Source organism: Lissotriton vulgaris, chromosome 5 (assembly GCF_964263255.1).
Source record: "Lissotriton vulgaris chromosome 5, aLisVul1.2, whole genome shotgun sequence".
NCBI lineage: Eukaryota > Metazoa > Chordata > Amphibia > Caudata > Salamandridae > Lissotriton > Lissotriton vulgaris.
Genome location: NC_141693.1, coordinates 526,844,319 through 526,869,679, shown reverse-complemented (window position 1 = coordinate 526,869,679; position 25,361 = coordinate 526,844,319).

Below are 25,361 nucleotides of genomic sequence, written 5' to 3'. Positions count from 1 at the left end.
ATTTCTGAAAATTCTATGTCTAATAACTTTGGCGTTTGTGGACGGAATTGGCTGAAATTTTCAGGAAAATGGCACATTTGTTTTCTGAGCAGCCCCTGAAAATTTGGTGGGGTTTCGTCAAGGGGGGGCCGAGAACAAAGGGGGGTCCCAAAACGCGTTTTTCCCATTCATTTTTCCATAGGGCGGTTGGACTCACTTTTAGCTCGAACGGCTGAATAGATTTACATGAAACTTGGCAAAATTGTAGATATGGTTTGCCCGACGTGCCTTTGCTATGTCTCAATATATGTGCTCCAGTGGATTTTGAGAAATTAACGTTTAAAAAAATATATATATCTGTGACAGCGCTCCGGTTAGCGCCCCGGTTCGCGTACCTGATGCGTAACGGAACTTCGCGAAGCGAATCTGATTGGCTCTCCGGTGTCTGTCAACATTCTAAACAAACCGGAGCGGCCGCCATCTTGTCTCTCGGTACGATCGAGAGACAAGATGTGGTGAAAAACGAAGGGGGAAATGAAGGAAAGGGGGCAAGGTAGACCACTCCTGACCCCCTAGGATTGATGAGGGGGATATTAAAGTGCCCCGCGGGGCAAAAAATTTTGCGATTTTACGCCGTAGAGGCGCGTCCCGGTACGCGAACCGGGCAGCTCACCGGGCAGCTAACCGGGCAGCTAACCGGCAGCGTAGCTGTCAACATTGTAAACAGTCCGGAGCGGCCGCCATCTTGTCGCTCGGTAGGTTCGAGAGACAAGATGTGGTGAAAAAAGAAGGGGGAAATGAAGGAAAGGGGGCAAGGTAAACCCCTCCTGACCCCCTAGGATTTATGAGGGGGATATTAAAGTCCCCCGCGATTTTTCGCGGTAGAGGCGCTTCCCGGTACGCGAACCGGGCAGCTAACCGGCAGCGTAACGGGAGTCCGCCATCTTGTGTTTTTGGAGCGTCCGGTTCGCGTACCGGGTAGCGTCCCGGTAAGCGTAACAAGGGGAAAACCAAGAGAAACAGTAAAAAAAAATTAAGGGAATAGATTTCCAGCAAACTTGGCAAAATTGTAGGGACTGTTTGTTTGATGTGCCTTTGCAAGGCCTCAAGATATGTGCACGTGTGGATTTTGTCTAATTAAGGTTAAAAAAAATATATATATCTGTAAGCGTGCTCCGGCACGCTTACGTTACGGGTTTTGTTTGCGCTGCAGAACCGATACGTCACGGTTATGCGACGCGTCATGAGGCGTCTCACGTGGCTACGTGATACGTCACGTAATAAAGAATATATTTTACAGCTATAGATATTAGCTTTTAAAAAACCAATGAAATTCACTGAAAAAACCATAGGTTATAGACCATATATAGTTAGGAATTTGCATTTACAAAACCTTGAAAATTCACTGAAAAAACCATAGGTTAGAGACCATATATAGTTAGCTGGACATTTTATTGACAAAAAACCAATGAAATTCCATATATAGTTAGTTGCACTAACTATATATCGCGCACCCGCAATCCACTGCTGATGATGTCACATATTACATCATTCATGACATGGTCAGTGACATCACTGATGACATCACTGATGACATCTCAAATGACATCACTGATGACATCACTGATTACATCTCAAATGACATCAGTGATGACATCATGACACACCAATACCAGTTACTACATACGCACTCACTGATTCCTACGTCTACACACACATTCACTCATTCACCCATACAATCACTCATACATACAGTCACTCATTATTACACTATCATATGCACTCATACACCTATGCAGACACTCACACACTGCCACTCATCCATGGAGTTACTCACACACCTAGTCAGTCCTGTAAAGAATCAATCACACTTCCATTTCCTCATCTATACAGTTAAACACAGAACACCATACTTCAGTGACATCACTGATGACATCACTGATGACATCTCAAATGACATCACTGATGACATCTCAAACGACATCACTGATGACATCATGACACACCAATACCAGTTACTACATACGCACTCACTGATTCCTACGTCTACACACACATTCACTCATTCACCCATACAATCACTCATACATACAGTCACTCATTATTACAACACTATCATATGCACTCATACACCTAGTCAGTCCTGTGAAGAATCAATCACACTTCGATTTCCTCATCTATACAGTTAAACACAGAACACCATACTTTTCACACATATACTAACACATACTTACTCTCTTATACAATCACTGATACAAGTACACATTGATATGCACAGAGTCACACACCTCCCAGCCAGCCACACACACACTCAGTCTTCCATACATCCACTCATTCTTCAATATGTAAAACATATTTAAACTTTACAAAAACACACAGACACTAGATGATGTCATCAGTGATGTCATTTGAGATGTCATCAGTGATGTCATCAGTGATGTCATTTGAGATGTCATCAGTGATGTCATCAGTGATGTCACTGACCATGTCATGAATGATGTAATATGTGACATCATCAGCAGTGGATTGCGGGTGCGCGATATATAGTTAGTGCAACTAACTATATATGGAATTTCATTGGTTTTTTGTCAATAAAATGTCCAGCTAACTATATATGGTCTCTAACCTATGGTTTTTTCAGTGAATATATATATATATATATATATATATAAAAGGTCAGTTCAAATTCCTCCCAGCTGTTCAGCTGTTTAAACAAAGATCAACAAGTCCCAAAGTTTTTGGCAAAAGGGTTTATTCCTGCAAACTCAGCAGCGCAGTGAACATGACCTAATGAACTATGGATAATTGGCCTTCCATAGCCCTTAGAACTGTGAACATTGGAAACGAGGAAAAGAACATATGTTTCTTGACCATTCATGTTAGACTTATCAAATGTATATATATATATATATTTGATCTACTGGCGGTCGCCAGTAGATAGTTATAGTTAGGACCTAGTTTCCATAGGAAAGGCGTTTTTTCTTTTCCCAATAACTTTGGCGCCCGTTGATGAAACTTCGAAAAATTCTCAAAACTAGTGGGGCACACCTGTCAGCTTCTGTCTTGAAAGTTTCTGGGTGATTCCCCAAGCGGGGGCTGAGAAAAAAGGGGGGGGTCCCAAAACATGTTTTCTCCATGTTATTTTCCATAGGAAACTTTAGACACTGCTACAGTCCGAACTGCTGAACGGAATGACACCAAATTTGTCAAAAAATGGAGCCCATGCTTCAGAAAGAGCCCTTTTTTTTGTTAAATGCTGTTAATCCGTTTAGTAGTTTCTGAGAAGAGGTCGGAAAATCAATTTCCCATAGGAAACTTTAGACACGGCTACAGCTCGAACTGCTGAACGGAATTACACCAAATTTGGCAAAAAGGTAGTGCTTGGTTCAGAAAGCACTCTGTTTTTTAAATGGTTTAAATCCATTCAGTAGTTGCTGAGAAAATCAAAAATTAATAGTTTTGATATCTAGAGGCGTGGTTGATCAGTGGACTCTCCCGACCACGAGCTTTATTCTAATTGGCTGTCAACACTCCAAACCAGGAAGTGTTACCAGCCGTCTTGTGACTTGTCAGAACCGAGTCACAAGAAAAAAAGGTCAAACAAACGCAAAAAACCAAGAAAAGGGGGCAGTGTAGAAACACCCTAACCGCCTAGGCTTGCTCAGGGGTTCCCAAAAAAAGCATTAAAAAAAAAATCGGCTGAATTCGCAAGGGTGCGCAAATCCGGCAGAGAAAAAAAAAAATTAAGGTTCATTGAATCTAAGCCCCCGGGTGGGCCAGGTCCCGGGGGCAATGAAAAAAATGTGTGGGGGACCTATGCCGGGGCAAGATTTATTAGTAATGGGGGCCCCAATCCCCCCACGCAGCCCTGGAGTCTGCCACCTCCCAGGGGAACGATTTATTAGTTGCGGGGGCATGCAGCCCCCCCACAGCCCCTAGGTCGCCACCTCCCTGGGGCTCTGTTAAAAAAAATGTGCGGGAAGGGCACGAGCCTCCTCACACGCCCCGGGGAGCACCACCTCCCCAGAGCACTGAACATTTAAATCTGGGGGTCCGTTATGGACCCCCAAACCCCAGGGACCACCACCTCCCTGGGCTTTAAATAGTTGGGAGGGGGTGTGGAGACCTTTATGGCCCTTGGGACCACCACCACCCAGGACTGGCTCCTGCAGTGTCCCGGGTGCCCACCCCCTGGACACTGCTGTTTCCTATGGCAGGACGGGTGTCCGCGCGGCTCCCACCCTGTCATAGCAAACTGTGGGTTGGGTTTGGAAAGCGAAAGCACGAAACGTGCTCTCGCTTTCAAAATCCAAACCACATTGCTTTTCCACAAGGGAAGCTGCATGTTAGCAGATCCCCATGTGGAAAAGCAATGTCAGCTCCCGCAGGAGGCGGGGAGGCGGCGGGACCATGGGAGAATTGGGGTCCCCCCAAGGTCCCCAAAAGAAAGGCCAGGCACCTGGGGATGGGGTCCCCGGGGCCATGAGTGGCCTAGGAGGGGGCCATGTGGCCCCCTCCCTGAATTAAAAACCAATTTTTTTTTAAAAAAGAGGCACTGCCCCGGAGGATGGGGTACCCGGGGCTAATAGAGGCCTCAGGAGGGGGGCCACGCAACCCCCCCTCCTTCATTTAAAAAAAGAATTATGGCCATGCCCCGGGGGATGGGGTCCTCGGGCCGAAATTGGCCTTGGGAGGGGGCCAATGCGGCCCCCTCCCCGTTTAAATTTTTTTATCAAAAAGGGGTCAGGCCCCGTGGGATGGGGTCCCCAGGGCCCAGAAAAAAAGAAAGAAAAGGGGGGGCACTTAAATAAAAAAAAATCTGGCATCTCGGCTAGGCCCCGCCCCCTCCCTGCAGCACTCAGCAAACGCGTCCCTTGGTGCATTGTTAGTTGGGAAATTAATTCCCCTTGAAAACTGAGGGTCCCCGAGGGCCAATCTGCCCACCAGGTACATCCAATAAGCGTCACAGAGTTGCATTGCATAGAGGTGTAAAAAGGGACGTGGCCTTAGACCACCTCTCTGCAATGCATCTCTGTGGTGATTACTGGAGGTACATGGTGGGCTAGTTGGCCCCCAGGGACCCTCAGGATTCAAGGGGAATTAATCCCCCAAATTAAAACCCATCAGGGGGCGCATTTGCTCAGTGGTGAAGTGAGGGGACGGGCCTGTTGGGACAAAACCCAAACACTTATTAATTCACCATGCACTCACTTTGCAGCACTCTAATCATCCAGTCACTACCCATGCACTCATGCAATGACCCATGCACTAACGCATGGAAAATACAGAGGAAGTCATGCTTATTACAGGGGTACCCCAAAGCATAGTGTTCCCTAGTGTATGTAGGTGTTTTCACTGTATTCTAAGTGTCTTTTAGCATAGCACTGCCTCCGGTCCTGGCTAGTCAGAGTGAGTTACCACCAGTGCTCGTCATTAAAATGTTGGGGGCACAGGAGGACTTTCTGCTCCTCTGTTGGTTCTTTCTGCACATCTCTTGCTTCTTCCTTCACTTTTCTTCCTCTTTCTGGACTTCTGTTGCCTCTTTCTGCATTTGTCTCGCTTCTTGCTGTGGGTTTCTTCCTCTTTCTTCACATGTCCTAACTTTATAGGCATAGCTAGAAATGAGCATTTAAAAAATCATTGAAATTCACTTAAAAAACATAGGTTTCAGGCACGTCATAGTCAGATATTAGCATTTAAAAAAAACATTGAAATTCACTGAAAAAAACATAGGTTTCAGGCACGTTATAGTTAGAAATTAGCATTTAAAATACCTTAGAAATTCACTGAAAAACCATAGGTTTCAGGGACGTTATAGTTAGTTGGACATTTCACTTGTACAAAACTATACAAATTCCCCCATTATAGTTAGTTCAGCTAACTATAACTCACATCCCCCGCAATGCACTCCTGATGACATCACATATTACATCATTCATGACATGGTCAGTGACATCACTGATGACATCTCAAATTACATGACCGACATTTTGGGCGACAGCCAGTAGGTAATATATATATATATACCACAACTGTGGTCTCATAGCAAACACAAAATGAAGCGCAGAACAGGAATATATTTTTTCTCCCTATATTTTTATTGGCAGCACATTAAAAAACACTGGACAAAAAATAAAAATGTGGCACTATGCATCGATTTGATTTGATAAAATCATATGCAGTAACCCTGTCATAGAACCTATTAGTTGATGGACATGGTATACAATTGTTATCCACCTTTGACCATTGCAATTTGGTGCCCACGAATTGGGTTCGGTATGAGACTTATCATGTTAGTCCACCGTTTATGTCTAGTAATTGGAAAGGCGCGAAATTCAAATGTTTACCAAACCTGTATATACGAGACCTCCGCATTATCCGCTCATCAGTGAGCAAGGACGCAAGTCCGAAACACGTCTGATGACTGGCACCACCACCTCCATTTTATGGAATAAATCATTTCTCACATTGAAGACTGGCTTGCGGTGATCATTACTCGGTGTCTGTGTACCTGTACGCTGGCTGCCGGCTGCTGCCGGCGACTCGTTGGAGTTTTATATATATATATATATATATATATATATATATTTATATAATCCACAGTTAAAACAGATGAAAACAGATCCAGTACTCGGTGCGAAGTTTGATTTATTATTTAGATGCCCTTTGTGTCCGCCATGACGCGTTTCGGCCTTCAAGAGACCTTGTTCACATGACGCTTGAGGAGAAGTGTAAATTTTTTAAAGTGCTATGTGTGTCAAAAAGTGAATATCATAGAGCACATGACAATAAACATAGAGGAAACATTCAAATGTAATAGGCAAGTACCTGATTTGAACTATTGACATAAATTAAACACTGAAAATAAACATTATATCATGAATTTAAAAACAGTAAAATCAGAGAATTTTAAAAATTTGTTAAAATACCTGATATTTAAACCTTGCTTAAACATCATTAAAATGCAATAAAACCCAAGTGGATGATGGCTCACCATATAAAGCAAGGAAAAAAACATTGCCTGTTACACATAACTAGGCTAAGATTCTCAATATAACCAATCTAGTTGATATTAAAAAAATTCTGAATATAACATCAATTGATTGAAACGTTTATAAAATACATGGGGCAATTAAAATGTACAAACAAAACTTTACATCTTAAAAGGTTTCTATTTAAAAAACGGTCACATCGAGAATAAAAAGCCTAAAGAGACAAAAGTTCTGGTGCAGAAAACCTATTACAACAATCATGCCCAAGTGGGCACCATATTGGACCTCTATGTTAAAATATTAAAGTGCTAGTGCAATAAAATGCTGAAACAGTGTACCCTAAGAAACATTTAGAAAACAAATACAAAATGTTGAATATATACAAGCGGAGGCTGAACCAATAAGAATATCATGTTACTAGTGTGCAAAAAATGCGAACTGGCTTCATTACAAGCATGTAAAGAAATCTTCACTAGCATTTAGACACTGAGGTTTCTTGGTGTCTAGTTCTAAAATATATTCCTTTTCCAGTGCACGAAGAAGAGCTTCATGACTGCCCTCTCTTCTGAGCGGCAGAACAGAACCAATTACAAAGAATCTCAATAGATAAGGATTGTTATCATGAGACTCTTCAAAGTGGCGAGCCACAGGGTAGGAAGCGTCACTGCCGCAAATCACTCTAATGTGCTGTAGTATCGTCTTGTGGACCTGCAACTAGGTGCTACCAACATATTTTAGGCCACAAGGTACTGCAGCACATAGTCCGCAAACTCAATCATGCATGTGAGTAGCTTGGAAACGGAGACTGGAGCATCATGAAAATGGAATCTATATGATGCTTTGCTAATGCCTTGTCTGCGAGCCTTGCAGGTGGCACACTTGATGAATCCCCTTCTAGAATTCTATATATAAATAAATATAGATCTCTTACCCAGTGACAGTTGCCATTGGGTAGTTGTAGTTAATTAAGATTGTGCTTCCATAAGGAATGCATTTTTTGTGTTGCTAATAAAGTTGGCCCTCTTTGATGAATCACTACAAAACTTTCCAAAAAAGGGATACTTTTTGACTAGTTTGCACATGAAATGTTTCAGGTGATCCATCAAGTGGGGGCCGAGAAACAGGGGGCTCCCAAAATACATTTTGCCAATTTATGTTTCAAAAATAATTTTAGACACTGCTATAGCCCAAATTCCTTAAACGATTTGCTCAAAATTTGGCAGAAAGCTAGATCCTGAATTAGTGCTTTTTGTGTTTTGGTGTATCTAAGTTCAGTGGTGTCGGAGAAATGTGGGTTAAAAATATTTGTATAATTCACATCGCAGAGGAATCATGGATCTGACTGATCTCTAAGTGAGAGCTGAATGACTGCCACACCTACACCAGAAAGGGGGGCAGCCATGTTAGGACCCGCTGCAAAATGTTTTTAAAAAAGGAAGGGTGGTCTCCCGCTTTTCTTTTCTAAACTTCTTAGGGTGGGCCAGGTGGGCTGCTCTGTCTATTTTTAGGGGTGGGGGGCTCTGCGGAATGGGGTCCTTAAGACACCCTTCAGTGCATTGAGAGGATGCTCATTCTGGTATTTATGCAACTTCATACATTGCTTATCATTGATAAGTCTTTACATTATGTTGCATTTGCATTTAAATGTAAATTCTCATGGAATAGTATTTATGTTCATATATGTGGAAATCCTCATATGGCACGAACTGATGCTCTACATCTTCCAAAGGGTTCTGATGACTGCAAAGGATTGTTCACCCCCTTGCGTGGGGCATGGCTCCATGCAAATAAGGAAATACTTTGCCTCTCCACCCACATCATATTACAGATGCTGGTACAGATGCAAAGGAGTTGTCAGTGGGAGCACTGACTGTGCACCAAACTTAAGTAGCATGCCCCAGACATTCCTCTGCAGCTGGATGCAGACCAGTAGAAGCTAGCATTTATTCACTTACTGAGCTTCTTTCTATGTGAATAGAACCATAGTATAGACATTGGTTCAGTGACTAAATATCGAGGGACCGAATATCGACTTACCAAAATAGCGACTCCAAAATATCGAGGGACAGAATATAGAATGCCTATCTACAAACAGGTAAGTACTATAATATCGATTCCAAAATATAGAAAGTTAAAATATAGATAACAAAAATATTGCATTTTTTAAATGATTTAAAAATACTATAAAAGTAATTAAATAATAAACACAATTAAATAAAACATAGTGAAAATAATGTAAAAAAGCTTAAAATGTAAAAATAATAAATGAAAGTAAAAAAAATGTTTAAATATATATTTACTTAATAATATTATAAAATAATTATTAATCTTAATTATAAAATATATATAACATTAATAAAATTATATTGACATATATATATATATATAAGTAAACATATTATTCAAATATAAAATAAATAATATATAATAATTAAAATATTTAAAGTAATCATTTTTATGTTAATTAAAAATGAGTGCAACAGTAGTGAAAGCGTTGGATAGCGTAAGGTTAAAATGTACTATTCCCACTCCAGAGAGTGCAACAGAAGGGAAAACGTTGGATAGCGAAGGGGTAAAAATTACTATTCCCACTTCAAGGAGTGCAACAGTAGGTTAAGCGTTGGATAGTGTAGGGGTAAAAATTACAATTCCCACTCCTATGAGTGCAACAGTAGGGAAAGCATTGGATAGCATAGGGGAAAAAATACTATTCCTACTCCAGAGAGTACAACAGTAGGGAAAGCGTTGGATAGCGGGAGGGTAAAAATTACTATTGCCACTCCAGAGAGTGCACCAGTAGAGAAAGCGTTGGATAGTGTAGGGATAAAAATTACTATTCCCATGCCAGAGAGTGCAACAGTAGGAAAAGCATTGGATAGCGGGAGAGTAAAAATTACTATTCCAACTCCAGGGATTGCAACAGTAGGGAAATTGTTGGATAGTGGGAGGGTAAAAATTACTATTCCCACTCCAGAGAGTGCAACAGTAGGGAAAGCGTTGGATAGCGGGAGGGTAAAAATTGCTATTCCCACTCCAAAGAGTGCAAGAGTAGGGAAAGCGTTGGATAGCGAGAGGGTAAAAATTACTATTCCCACTCCAGAGAGTGCAACAGTAGGGAAAGCGTTGGATAGCGGGAGGATCAAAATTACTATTCCCACTTCACAGAGTGCAACAGTAGGTTAAGCGTTGGATAGTGTAGGGGTAAAAATTACTATTCCCACTCCTATGAGTGCAACAGTAGGGAAAGCATTGGATAGCATAGGGGTAAAAATACTATTCCCACTCCAGAGAGTGCAACAGTAGGGAAAGCGTTGGATAGCGGAAGGGTAACAATTACTATTCCCACTCCAGAGAGTGCACCAGTAGAGAAAGCGTTGGATAGTATAGGGATAAAAATTACTATTCCCATGCCAGAGAGTGCAACAGTAGGAAAAGCATTGGATAGCGGAGAGTAAAAATTACTATTCCAACTCCAGGGATTGCAACAGTAGGGAAATTGTTGGATAGTGGGCGGGTAAAAATTACTATTCCAACTCCAGAGAGTGCAACAGTAGGGAAAGCGTTGGATAGCGGGAGGGAAAAAATTGCTGTACCCACTCCAAAGAGTGCAAGAGTAGGGAAAGCGTTGGATAGCTAGAGGGTAAAAATTACTATTCCCACTCCAGAGAGTGCAACAGTAGGGAAAGCGTTGGATAGCGGGAGGATAAAAATTACTATTCCCACTCCAGAGAGTGCAACAGTAGGGAAAGGTTTGGATAGCGGGAGGGTAAAAATTACTATTTCCACTAGGAGTGCAACAGAAGGAAAAGCGTTGGATACCGGGAGGGTAGACATTACTATTCCCACTCCAAAGAGTGCAACAGTACGGAAAGCGTTGGATAGCGGAAGGGTAAAAATTACTATTCCCACTCCAGAGAGTGCAACAGTAGGGAAAGCGTTGGATAGCGGGAGGGTAAAAATTACTATTTCCACTTCAGAGAGTGCAACAGTAGGGAAAGCGTTGGATAGCGGGGGGTAAAAAGTGAATATTCCCACTCCAGAGACTGCAACAGTAGATAAAGTAATGATTTAATATTTAAATAAGACTAAATTAATTATCGATACTTAATTAAAATTAATTACCAATTGCAAAATATTTACTAATTAATCAATTATAAATACTAATAAATGCTATGTATTGAAAATTAATTACCTAATAATAATTAATTAACAAGCAATTAATTGTCAATACCATTTTTTTTATAAAATAAAAAAACAATAAATAACAATTAATTACCAATTAAGAATTAATTAAGAATTCATTAATTGTCAATACATATAAATATAAATACATATTTACTTAATTACAATTATATCACTTCCCACCCTATTCCCCTATAACCCACAACCAACTCCAAATAATAAATTAAATCAATTAACATAATTATCAATTAATCAATTAATTAAAACTTAATTACCAATTAATACAAATAATTACCAATTAATATTTAATGAACAATTAATTAATTATCAATTAATACAAATATAAATACATATTTACTTAATTACAATTAAATTACTTCCCATCCTATTCCTCTATAAACCCACAACGGGCTACAGAACTAAATTGCAAAATTAAATTAAAAATAAATATTTATTCTTAAAAACTAATATTTAATTTACTATAATTAAATTACTTCCCACCCTATTCCCCTACAAACCCACAACCCGCTACGGAATTAAATGACGCAAAAATTAAATAACATAACATTCATTATTTAAAAAAAATGAAACATACATTACAAATATAATATACATTTTTAAAACATATACTAGCATATATAACACTAATTCTTTTTTTCTCGATATTATGGTATAAAAATATTTTACATTCGATATTATAGGAAACGATATTTCTTACTTTAATTTCAATATTCGAACCAACTATATTTTGGTCATTCGATATTCTTTCCATTCTATATTTTTATTTGATATTCTGGGCAGTCGATATTTCTGAATCGATATTTAGGGTGTTCACCATAGGCATCTTATGTAAAGGATATAATGTCTATGATTAAAAAAGTAGCCTTAAAATCAGAGATAACAAGAATTACTAGTGACACTGTACACCAGGTACATGTATAAAAATATCCAGAAAAGGGAAGTCATACTGGAAGCAGAATATCTTCTCACAAATAAATGTCTCCAGGACAAGATCTCTTCAAAATTCCAAAATCAAGGGAGCGCTCAAATCCTGCAAAACTGCAGAATAATTGCTCTAATTGATGTGGAGGATAAGATATATACCTCAAATCTGCTGTCTGAATTAGAGGCCTGGGTCACCAGCACAAACCCAGTCCCCAAATCAGCAATGTGTACCCTAGTCAACCTATCAGCAGTCACTCTTTTGGCAGAACAAGCCATCATCACATCCAGCAAACGTTATGTTTGTTTTATCGACCTCAAAGCAGTCTTCGACAAGATCCCAAGGACCAAGTTATGGAAAAAGATGGCATGATGGGGAGTGCCTGAGAAAATGTTGGAGGAAATCATAAATCTCTACTCAAACAGATGGGCCAAAATAAAGCTAGGAGATGTCCGAAGCATATCTAATAAAGTATTCACTAATAATGGTTTAAAGCAGGTGTGCATCTTGGCACCCTTCCTGTTCAACATCTATATAGCCATCCTGGAGAACAATCTATGCCAGGTGCAGGGAGACCTCACCAGGTTGGGCAACAAACCAATAAGAAGCTTGCTATATGCTGCCGATATGGTCTTGCTCAGTAGAACTCTGATAGGCCTGCAGCCGTTGATTGCCCACTTACTGGACTGCATCACCAATGTGCATTTGGACCTCAATTACAACAAAACAAAAGTCTATGTTTTTTGAGCATGCATAACAGACTACCCAGTGCATCTAGAGGACAATAGGAAACAGGCCACAACTAATACATACCTCTGAGTGCATTTAGATCACCATTTGAACGAACAGTAAGCACTATCCAGGCAATCAAAGGCAAACAAATTGTTGTTCGCATTCAAAACTTTGCAACATAAGTTAAGAGATTGTTCAACAAACCATGTTTTACAGGTCGTAGGAGCAAAATTAATCATCTCCATAGCATATAGCTCGAAATTATTCAAAAAGCAAATATGCCGTGAGTTTGAACACTATACAATCCAGCCTTTTCAAAAAATTGTTCGGGATCCCACAACATACATCACAAGCCCATATTAGGCTGGAGTTAGGGCTACTCAACCAGATTCCTGTTAGACAGGGCACTTTAATAAAATATTACTGGAGAATAAGGGCAGCAGGCACAAACTCATTGCCCACCAATGTTGGCCTGAAATAGAAAAACCGCCACCAACAAGAAATCTGTCTTCACTTTACTACAGCGGTCCATGGCAGCCCTCAAATTAGAAGAGGCTTGGCACACCATAACAGAATACACTGCGTTCAAATGGTCAACCAATAAAGCAGCTAAACGTCAATCACTTTTAACAGACAAGGCAGCCTTGGTGAACAAAAGGCAAGTGTGGGTGGTCTTGCCTACATGCAAAGTTTTAAAATCCCGACCAATCTGTTGGCACACTTCTCCATATCAAAGAAACATGACTTGATGCTAATCAGGCTGGTAATCTTTCCATCAAAAGTCTTAACACTGCCATGGAAACAGTCCTTTGTCCTTAACCCTACCTTTTCCACGGAGTAAACACTGCGCCAGGCGCGGGGTAAGCACCCTATTTCAATCATTCTTAACAGGCAGCCTGTAAAGTAACTGCAGGCAGTGCAGAGCATGCTTGACTCCAGATCACCTCTGTGCTCCAGTGTTACTGCACCACCAGCACCACTGATAGCTACACCTTTTATTTCATAATGTGGATGAAAAGCCAATTTCAGAGTGAGAATGTGGCATATGTGTTAGACAGTCTTAAAGTCAATGAGTGCCGATGTAGACTGTGTGTGTGTGTGTATATATATATATATATATATATATATATATATAAATATATATATATATATATATATATATATATATATATATATATATATATATATATATATATATATATATATATATTATATATATATATATATATATATATATATATATATGTCCCCAGTTTGGCTCCGGTTTGGCAGACCCCTGGTGCTGCTTAACTCCGGTGCGTGATCCTCGGCCAAGCCCAGCCTTAATTAAATGTGTCCAACTCTCCTCCGAAAAGAAGAAGTGAAAACGCACTCCCAGTGTCAATTAGTTTTCCTTCGATTTATTTTCCAAATGGCGTTCAGTTATTCAGCACAAAGCACCGACGCGTTTCGCTGTGCACTCACAGCTTTCTCACGGTCAATACAACGCACATTAGTGAGCCCCTCCTATTTCAATAGGGTGCCGCCAAAAACATTTACAAAACGTCACTTCCTGTGTTTGTAATAGAGGTTACGTGGGAATTGTAGTTCTTATTGTCAACTGGACTACTATTCTACAATTGATACAAGTTAAATCAGTGATTGTTTCATATAAGTTATATAGTCAAACTTTTTATACATGGAGTACCTGATTGTTTAAAAACGCATAATTAACGCATCTTTTTGTGACAAACCGTGAGTGCCCTCCAGTGGGCTCCCGCACCTTTTTTATGCATATGACTTTACTGCCCTCTAGTGGGCTGGTCGTCTGTTATTTGCCCTCCAGTGGGCATACCTACATACTATGTATCATTGACTAATCAATCTGATTCCTTGACGGTCGTAAAATTTCCAGGTAACTATAACTGGTGTGAAACCTATGTTTTTTTCAGTGAATTTGTTAGGCTTTTTAAATGCTAATTCCTAACTATAACTGGTGTGAAACCTATGGTTTTTTCAGTGAATTTCATAGGTTTTTTAAATGCTAATTCCTAACTATAACTGGTGTGAAACCTATGGTTTTTTCAGTGAATTTCAAAGGTTTTTTAAATGCTAATTCCTAACTATATATAGGGCCTCAAACCTATTTTTTTCAGTGAATTTCAAATTTCAAATCTCTATAGGTATGAAATGTAATATTTTTTATAACGAATTTTATATTTTATAATTATGTAATATATATATATATTTTTTTATTTGTTTGCCCCGGTGCACTCCCGGGGCGTGTACCGATTCGCTCACCGGTAAGCGCAGTGCTATGGCGCGCCCCGGGGCGCGTACCGGTGGGCGTCCCGTTAGCGCTATTGCAGCGAACGAAAACAACATTGTGACGTATCGCGTAGCCGCGTAATGCGTCATATGACGCACAGCGTAAGCGCACCCGGGAGCACGCATGCGCATACGATTGCAAAACGTTCTGACGCGCTTACGCTACGCGACCCGGGGCGCGCCCCGGGTCGCGTAGCGTAAGCGCGTCGGGTCATGTGACCTGAAAAGAACACTTTTCATTGGTTCACAACACTTTTGGTTTCAAAATGATGAAAGCCCTGCTCATGTGACTTGAAAATAACACTTTTCATTGGTTCACAACACTTTTGGTTTCCAAATGATGAAAGCCCTGGTCATGTGACTTGAAAATAACACTTCTCATTGGTCCAGAACAGTTTTTTTTTTCAAATGATGAAAGCCCCCTCCTTTTTTCTTTATTCTGACTTTGTCCTTTGACTGAGGAAGACCTGTTTGGAGATCTCTCTCTAATATATTCTAATTAAAAATGGCTACAGTAGCAGCAGCAGCTGGAGCATCTGCCCCACCACCACCACCATCAAAAAGACCACCAGAAGATCACATTGGTGGTCAAGAAGAAGAGTAGGAGGAGGAGGAAGAGGAGGAAGGCTCAAGGCAGTTCCTGCAAGAAGTTCATCAGCCCTACAAACCAAAAGAGCACTTCGTATGGCAGTTCTACAAAATCCCAAGGGGTTTCAAAAAAGTCAACGCTGCGAAGGTGACTTGTTTGATTTGTGATGCTGAGCTGTCCAGGGGGAACCCTAACAAAAAATATTCCTTCGGGAATCATACCATGATTCGGCACATGATCCGTTGGCACCCAATCAACTGTTCTGCTGCAGAGGTAAGGGACCTCTGCAGTAAGCTACCCCCATCATCATCTAGACCATGGGTACTCGCAAACTTTCTCTCGGGGGCCAAATTTACAGTTTGGTTTGTGTCCGAGGGCCGCATCGGTGGGGGGGGAGGGGGAGGGGCTAGAGCAACAACATAAAACTGACCATGAGGTTGATCATAGGTCCCTGCAGCGGACGCCTTCGTCCACTGAGCCGTCCCGGCATACACACATCTCTCTCGGTCTCCCTCCCTCTCTCTAGCTCTCTCTCCCTCTCACCCTCCCTCTCTCCTGTCTTCCTCTGTCTCACTCCGACTGTCTCACTCCCTCTCTCTCACTCCCTCTCTCTCACTCCCTCTCCCTTTCCCTCCCTCTCACTCACTCTCTGTCTCACCCCCTTTCACTCCCTTTCCCTCCCTCTCCCTCCATTTCCCTTCCTTTCCCTCCCTCACCCTCCCTCTCCGTCTCCTTCCCTTTCCCTCCCTCTCACTCCCTCTCCGTCTCCCTCCCTTTCCCTCCCTCTCTGTCTCCATCTCACTCCCTCTCCCTCCCTGTCCATCTCACTCTCTCTCCGTCTCACTCACTCCCTCTCCCTCCCTCTCCCACTCACTCATTCACTCCCTCTCTCCCTCTCTCTCACTCACTCGCTCACTCCCTCCCTCTCACTCACTCACTCCCTCTCATTCACTCCCTCCCTCTCACTCTCACTCACTTTCACTCACTCCCTCCCTCTCACTCACTCCCTCCCTCCCACTCACTCCCTCCCTCCCACTCACTCCCTCCCTCCCACTCACTCCCTCCCTCTCACTCACTCCCTCCCTCCCACTCACTCCCTCCCTCCCACTCACTCCATCCCACTCACTCCATCCCTCTCACTCCCTCCCTCTCACTCCCTCCCTCTCACTCCCTCCCTCTCACTCCCTCTCAATCACTCACTTCCTCTCATTCACTCCCTCCCTCTGACTCACTCCCTCTCATTCACTCCCTCCCTCTCACTCACTCCCTCTCACTCTCACTCACTCCCTCCCACTCTCACTCACTCCCACTCACTCCCTCCCTCTCACTCCCTCCTTCTCACTCACTCCCTCCCACTCCCTCCCTCCCTCTGACTCACTCCCTCTCATTCACTCCCTCCCTCTCACTCACTCCCTCTCACTCTCACTCACTCCTTCCAACTCTCACTCACTCCCACTCACTCCCTCCCTCTCACTCCCTCCCTCTCACTCACTCCCTCCCACTCCCTCCCTCCCACTCACTCCCTCCCTCCCACTCACTCCCTCCCTCCCTCTCACTCCCTCCTTCCCTCTCACTCACTCCATCCCTCTCACTCACTCCATCCCTCTCACTCACTCCATCCCTCTCACTCACTCCCTCTCACTCACTCAACTCATTTACTCACTCCCTCACTCACTCCCACTCACTCCCTCTCCCTCACTCACTCCCTCTCCCTCACTCACTCCCTCTCACTCCCTCTCACTCACTCACTCACTCCCACTCATTTACTCATTCTCTCTCACTCCCTCTCAGTCACTCCCTCCCTCTCACTCCCTCCCTCTCACTCCCTCCCTCCCACTCCCTCTCTCCCACTCACTCCCTCCCACTCACTCACTCACTCCCTTCCTCCCACTCACTCACTCCATCCCTCTCACTCACTCAATCCCTCTCACTCACTCCATCCCTCTCACTCACTCCATCCCTCTCACTCACTCCATCCCTCTCACTCACTCCCTCCCTCTCACTTCCTCCCTCTCACTCCCTCCCTCTCACTCACTCACTCCCACTCATTTACTCATTCTCTCTCTCTCACTCACTCCCTCTCACTCACTCCCTCTCACTCACTCCCTCTCACTCACTCCCTCTCACTCACTCACTCCCTCTCACTCACTCCCTCTCACTCATTCTCACTCACTCTCACTCAGTCACTCTCTCTCACTCCCCCCTCTCTCCCTCTCTCTCCCTCCCTCCCTCTCACTCCCTCCCTCTCACTCCCTCCCTCTCACTCCCTCCCTCCATCTCACTCCCTCCCTCTCACTCCCTCCCTCCCACTCCCTCCCTCTCACTCACTCACTCCCTCCCTCTCACTCCCTCTCACTCACTCACTCCCTCTCATTCACTCCCTCCCTCTCACTCACTCTCTCTCTCTCATTCACTCCCTCCCTCTCACTCACTCCCTCCCTCTCACTCACTCCCTCCCTCTCACTCACTCCCTCTCACTCTCTCCCACTCACTCCCTCCCTCTCACTCCCTCTCACTCCCTCCCACTCCCTCCCACTCACTCCCTCCCACTCACTCCCTCCCTCCCACTCACTCCATCCCTCTCACTCACTTCATCCCTCTCACTCACTCCCTCTCACTCACTCCCTCTCACTCACTCAACTCATTTACTCACTCACTCCCACTCACTCCCTCTCCCTCACTCACTCCCTCTCCCTCACTCACACCCTCTCTCTCCCTCTCCCTCTCTCCCTCTCACACTCTCCCTCTCTCCCTCTCACACTCTCCCTCTCACTCCCTCCCTCTCACTCACTCCCACTCACTCACTCCCACTCATTTACTCATTCTCTCTCACTCCCTCTCCCTCACTCCCTCTCCCTCCCTCTCCCTCACTCCCTCTCACTCCCTCTCACTCACTCGCTCACTCCCTCCCTCTCACTCCTTCCCTCCCTCCCTCTCACTCACTCACTGCCTCTCACTCTCTCTATCCCTCTCAGCCCCCCCCTCCCTTTCCCTCCCACTGTCACCTCACCCTGCCTGTGCGTCAGCCGGGGCGCACACACACTCACAGCCGCACCCGAGCACTTCACAGGTCATTAAAAGACCATTTGCATGTTAATGATGCCTTTGTATTTCACCTCTCCTTAGGACCCTGCAGCTTTACTCTGGCCATTCCTAGGATCGCCCACCGGCAGACCCCACAAAGCAGCAAGAGTCTCTCTCGCTGCTGCAAACACTTTAAAAAAAAAACTCGGGAAAAACAGGTATGATGTCTCGGGGGTCCGTGGGCCGCCAGGGAAGGCTTGCCGGGCCGCCACTGGCCCGCGGGCCGTACTATGAGTACCCCTGATCTAGACCCTCAACATCAAAAGAACCAACTCCATCGGGTTCAGAGGCAACAGAGACAATGCCTATCATACAACCCAAATTTAACGATTTTAAAATCATGTGCAAATATTGTGGTAAGTTAATTTGCTATGGTGAGCAAAGTGTTAAACTTATCAAATGTGCTGGGGATAACCATAAGTGCCCGAAAAAACCCTAATTTTTTGCTGAATTTTTTTTGCTCCAGTTGAGCCATTTACAATTCCCTGTTTTTTGTTTCTCCCCCAAGAAAATACAAAAAATATATAAAACAGTTCAGAAAAGCCATAAAAAGTAAAAAATGTTAAAAAAACAATAAAAAAAATATAAAACAACAAAAAGAAAAAAAACAGTTCTTTTCAGAACTACCTCCCATTTATATAAAATGACTTAAAATTTAAAACTCTGCCATTCTCTTTTCTCCCCGGTGCGCTCCCCGGTGCGCGTACCGGGCGCTCCCCCGCGCAAATCAAAAAAATAAAAAATATTTTTTTGCCCCGCGGTGCCCTTTTATAGACCCCACATGAAACCTAGGGGGGCAGGGGGGTCTACTCTGCCCCCTAATGGTCTTTTCCCCCTTTGTTTTGGCCACCTCTTGTGCCTCAATCCTACCGAGACACAAGATGGCGGCCGCTCCGGACTGTTTGGAATGTTTACCGAGAGCCAATCAGCTTTCTGTGCGCAAGTCGCGTAACGCGCCCGGTGCGCTCCCCGGTGCGCGTACCGGGGCGCTGCCATAGATATATATATTTTTTTGAACCTAAATTACTCAAAATCCACTGTAACACATATCTTGAGACATAGCAAAGGCACATCGGGCTACCAGTCCCTAAAATTTTGGCAAGTTTGGTGGAAATCCATTCAGCCGTTCGGGCTAAAAGTGAGGTCGACCGCCCTAAGGAAATTAACATGGGGAAAACGCGTTTTGGGACTCCCCTTTTATCTCGGCCCCCGCTTGACGCATCCCCCCCAAACTTTCAGGGAAGGACCAGAGCTTGACGAGGCCATTTTGAGGAAATTTTCAGGCAGATTCCTCAACCAGCGCCAAAGTTATTCCAAATAGAATTTTGAGATTTAACATTGAAAAAAATCCTAACTATAACTAGGTTATATATATATATATATATATATATATATATATATATATATATATATATATATATATATATATATATATATATATATTTATATATACACATCTCCACTCCATAACTTCCCATTCAGCATGGTAGAAATCAACATTGGCTCGGATTGCTGCTACGTCAGATGACTATCTTGGTTTATTGTCTAACAACTGCAAAATTTGCTGTGAGAATAAAAAACTGAAAAAATTGTGATTATGGAATGGAAGGGACATTAGTTAGTAGTAGAATAACCCATTACAAAGTATTAACAAAAGATAGGTAGTAGTGTTCCCTTTCAAAGAGATGGAACCGCGCATCCAATGATCACTTCGAATTAACAGTTATAGTGTGAAAAACTTTACAATGTGTATTTATGATATTGTCGGGGTGCTATTCTGATCGTTTTGCACCTACTACCAAAAAGTGCCAATAACACAACCAATAAAGTCGCCTAAACTGACTTACAAAAATAAGAGAGAAATATCCAGCACGCCCTCATATTTATCAGAACATTAAAAAAGTAGGCCAATGATGTAATGGCCTTATATCTATGAAGTCAACATTAATGCACTAATTGTTTGACAATAGTAAATAATCCAAGTTTCTAGATTCTAATGAAAAAGCAGAGTCCACATCACTGGATTTCTTCAATAACATAATTATTTTATTTTCATTTGAGGATATGTCCACAAACAAAACTGCCAACAGGTGTTTCGTCTTCCCTCAGACTTTTTCAAGGCTGCAATGCAAGATATATATTGCTATTGTAGTTACAGTAAGAGAAGAAAGTTCGAAAAATGAATCTAATCTACAGTCTGTCATAAGATAGCCAAACATTGATAGCTGTAGTACATGTGATACAGTCTTAATGTACTGTACTGTTTAGTTGACCTTGGTCAGCCATTCTATCCAATCTATCTTTTAATTACAAGATAAAAAGTTGTTTGAAGTGATAATACAAAAACATTTTCTACATTTAATATATATTTTGTATATATTGGATCTGCAGAAAAGGTCTCAAAAAAATAATCAAATAGATAAAAGGATGATGAATATATTTGGTATGCTGGTACGTGCAATCAGCAAAAGCCTGAGGAGCTCACCAGAGAAAGACACTTTAAAAAATGTGAAAACAGCCAAAATTGTGAAAAGGAAAGTTTGTGAAAGACACCTCAAATCACCTGAGACTTCTAACAATTAGGGCCTCATTAGGATGGGGGGCGGACTTTGCCCGGCCGCCCTCCTTGCGTTAGTAGTGACCGCCCGCCATAAGGCGGGGGTCCCGTCGGCAGCATTAGGATGCGCCCGCCACAGTGGCGGGCGCATCCCGCATTCCTACCATTGTGGCGGGCGGTGCACTTAGCACCGTCGGCAACAATGGCAGGAAAGCATGCTGTGCACTTCCATGCACAGCATGGCAGGCACCGCCCCGTGCCTGCCATGCTGTGCATGGAACTGCTGGGGGTACCATAGGTACCCCCCATGTGCATTCCCACCCCCCGGAGTCCCTGGGGGCCCGCAACGGGCCCCCGCAGGGATTCTCCACATGCCTTTCCGTGGCGGCATTGCCGCCATGGAAAGGCATCCACAATTGCCCATCATAATATGGCTGGCGGTGTCTGATAGACACTGCCACCATATTATTCCTTTTCCGGCCCGGCCACAAGGCGACCGGGGCGGAAAAGCGGCGGATGGTCTTTCCGTCCACCGAGGTCCCCCCGCCATAGTAATATGGCGGGGGGGGGGAACAAATGCGGATGTCAGGGGGATTGCCCGCCAGGCTGGCAGTAGCAATCCGCCCGACATCATAATGGGCCCCTTAGTGTTGATACCACTAAATCCCAAGGATTTTAGCAATAGAAAATCGTCCAATGGCGAATTGATTCTTGACCAAATAATACATCCATTTGGCCGTTGAAAAATGTTCTCATAGCACTGCCATTGTGATAACCGTAACTCTACATGATGAAAAGAGATATTAATGGCGAATTCAGACTAGTGATGTCTTACATATTGTTGTCCTATTAAAACCAACACTATTTCAGCACTATCAATTATGATGGTAGATCGTTTGCAATTCCATCATTATAATAGCCACGAGACCATCACGTGTAAATCACCTGTATAACCTGTTATGGCACTATTTCTAGTCCTGTGTCTCCATACAAGTCTCGAATCATAAGCACGACTCAATTCTATAGCGAAAAGTAAAGATAAGAAGGAAATCATATATCTACATGAAGTGCTGCAGTAAAAGGCAATATTAAAGTTATCTTACGTAAAGAAATTTTGTTGCAAAGTACACTTAGTTACTTAGGAAAGCACCACCTTCTTTTATTTATTTTTTTAAAGGGAGGTGGCAGAGCAATATTCTTCTAAACTTGAATTCTATTGAAACTGGTCTGTAAAAACGAGGGACTAGAACATATGTATTTCTATTTCTCGTTTTAACCAAGTAAAAAATATTCCAATCATAACGAGAGAGAAAAACAGTACACATACACGGGGTGTAATATATCCATAATAAATGCCTAAAATTAATAAAACACTGTATATAACTCCAACTCTAATCATATAGTTGTCGAATAAACTTACGTGGCGCGTTTGTCCATCACCACCCCCTTTTCTGAATCGTTTTGTCCACCACAAGCGTGGAAGGGTATGCTCAGATGTGAGTCCCTTGCTCACTGCGCCATCAGGATTCAAGCAAGCCGGGCCAAAGACGGCTGTAATGCCAGAAACTGGTCCCCGGAAGCTTGTTTCCTTTCCAGTATAAGAATTGGCTAGGTAGTTTGGTCTGCCCTGTTCCCATGATGCACTGGGCCAGGGACAGACTAATTTTCATGTAGCCAGGTTCTTAGCTGGGATGGTGCAGTGAGCTAGAAAACGGTGATGGATCAAGCCCTGATCTCTTGACTGGGTACGAGTATTCTGCTTAATTCAGATGCTCTGTCCATCACCACCCCCTTTTCTGAATCGTTTTGTCCACCACAAGCGTGGAAGGGTATGCTCAGATGTGAGTCCCTTGCTCACTGCACCATCAGGATTCAAGCAAGCCGGGCCGAAGACGGCTGTAATGCCAGAAACCGGTCACCGGAAGCTTGTTTCCTTTCCAGTATAAGAATTGGCTTGGTAGTTTGGTCTGCCCTGTTCCCATGATGCACTGGGCCAGGGACAGACTAATTTGCATGTAGTCAGGTTCTGAGCTGGGATGGTGCAGTGAGCTAAAAAACGGTGATGGATCAAGCCCTGATCTCTTGACTGGGTATGAGTATTCTGCTTAATTCAGATGCTCTGTCCATCACCACCCCCTTTTCTGAAGCGTTTATTCACTGGCACTAAAATTTATCAGACTCAACCTACAAACAAAACAAAAGCATATGTATTTCTATTCCATAACTCATCATTAGTTCTGTCTTGTTCTTTACAAGCAAGACTCACCTTAAACTATATTTGGTGAACTCAACTAAACTTTGGAGAGATGATAAGTGGAACCCTGATAAGTTCCGACCTAGAAACAAAAAATGTATTGCCCTTAGTAGTTCTAGCAAAAATTCACTATATGCAGCCAAATTGAACATAAAAAGCTACCACTCGTGTTAAGTCGCCGAGCAACTTACCAAAAGAGAAGCCGTTCTCTCCTATATCCTGTTGTGTCCTAACTGTGCTTTGGGAGAAACAAACTTTAAAACCCTCCGTGTTAAAAAGAGAGCTGTGTGTGGTATACGTGCAATGTCACCTGATATGTCATGTGACCCAGTAGTAAAGTGGTATATTTAACCACCCTAAAAGATCGGAATGTCCGCTCAATTTTTGACGTACTACAAAGTTAAAGTATTTCTATTATAACTGTCCATGATTTTAGCTATTTGTATGGAAAAGAAGTGTAAAAGTCTCTCCTTTGGTGCCATTATTCAAACGAACCCCATAATCTTAAAATTCGACATCTATTAACCGCCAAATGCCGAAAGCGATGTATACATCGATATATATTTGTATAGATCTATAGAGGGATATTTGTCCAAAATATGTGATTTCATTCATCATAAAACGTTGATAATTTGGCACATGCATATCTTCTCAATCATGTGACCTCTTATACAGTAGATTCTAAGATGCGAAGGACAGATTGAAAAGGAAATAAAATAATAAGTGGTTGGAAGTTTGAACAGAGGGGAAAATTGAAAGAGGATACATAAAAAATATAAAATGTGCTGATGATTTTTCACATTTCATACACCTTAATGCAAAAGTTTGAGTATAGCAAAAACCTAATCATACAGTTTGCTTATTACACACATTATAAGTACCTGTTAGATGATTTAGTATGTTATAGAACCCCTTGAGTTATCTTTGTTTTACATACAAAACCACGTATTTTGTTTGTCGGGAATCAACTGGTAATAAACAAAGACAGGGAATTACATGTGTTCTTACAAGATTGAGTCTTTATAGTTTACTGTATAATTTCTTTTGTGTTTAAAATCTGTCTATAGTAGATGACCTAGTATTTTTAATGGATAATTTGAATATGAGCCATATCTATATTGCAGATTGAGTTGATTCCCGACAAACAAAATAATTGCTAGAAGTCTCAGGTGATTTGAGGTGTCTTTCACAAACTTTCCTTTTCAAATTTCGGGTGTTTTCACATTTTTTAGAGTGTCTTTCTCTGGTGATCTCCTCGGGCTTTTGCTGATTGCACATAGCACATATTGATCATCCTTTTATCTATGTGATTATTTTTTTGAGACCTTTTCTGCAGATCCAATATATACAAATTATATAATAAATGTGGAAAACGTTTTTGCATTATCACTTCAAACAACTTTTTAACTTGTAATTACAAAATAGATTGGATAGAATGTCTGACCTAGGTCAACCAATCAGTACAGTACATTGAGACTGTATCAAATGTACTACAGCTATCAAGGTTTTGATATCTTATGACAGATTGTAGATTAGGTTCATTTTTCGAACTTACTTCTCTTACTCTGTAACTACAATAGCAATATATATCTTGCCTTGCAGCCTTGACAAAGTCTAAGGGAAGATGAAACACGTGTTGGCAGTTTTGTATGTGGACCTATCATCAAATGAAAATAAAAGAATTATGTATTTGAAGAAATCCAGTGATGTGGACTCTGCTTTCTCAGTAGAATCTGGAAACT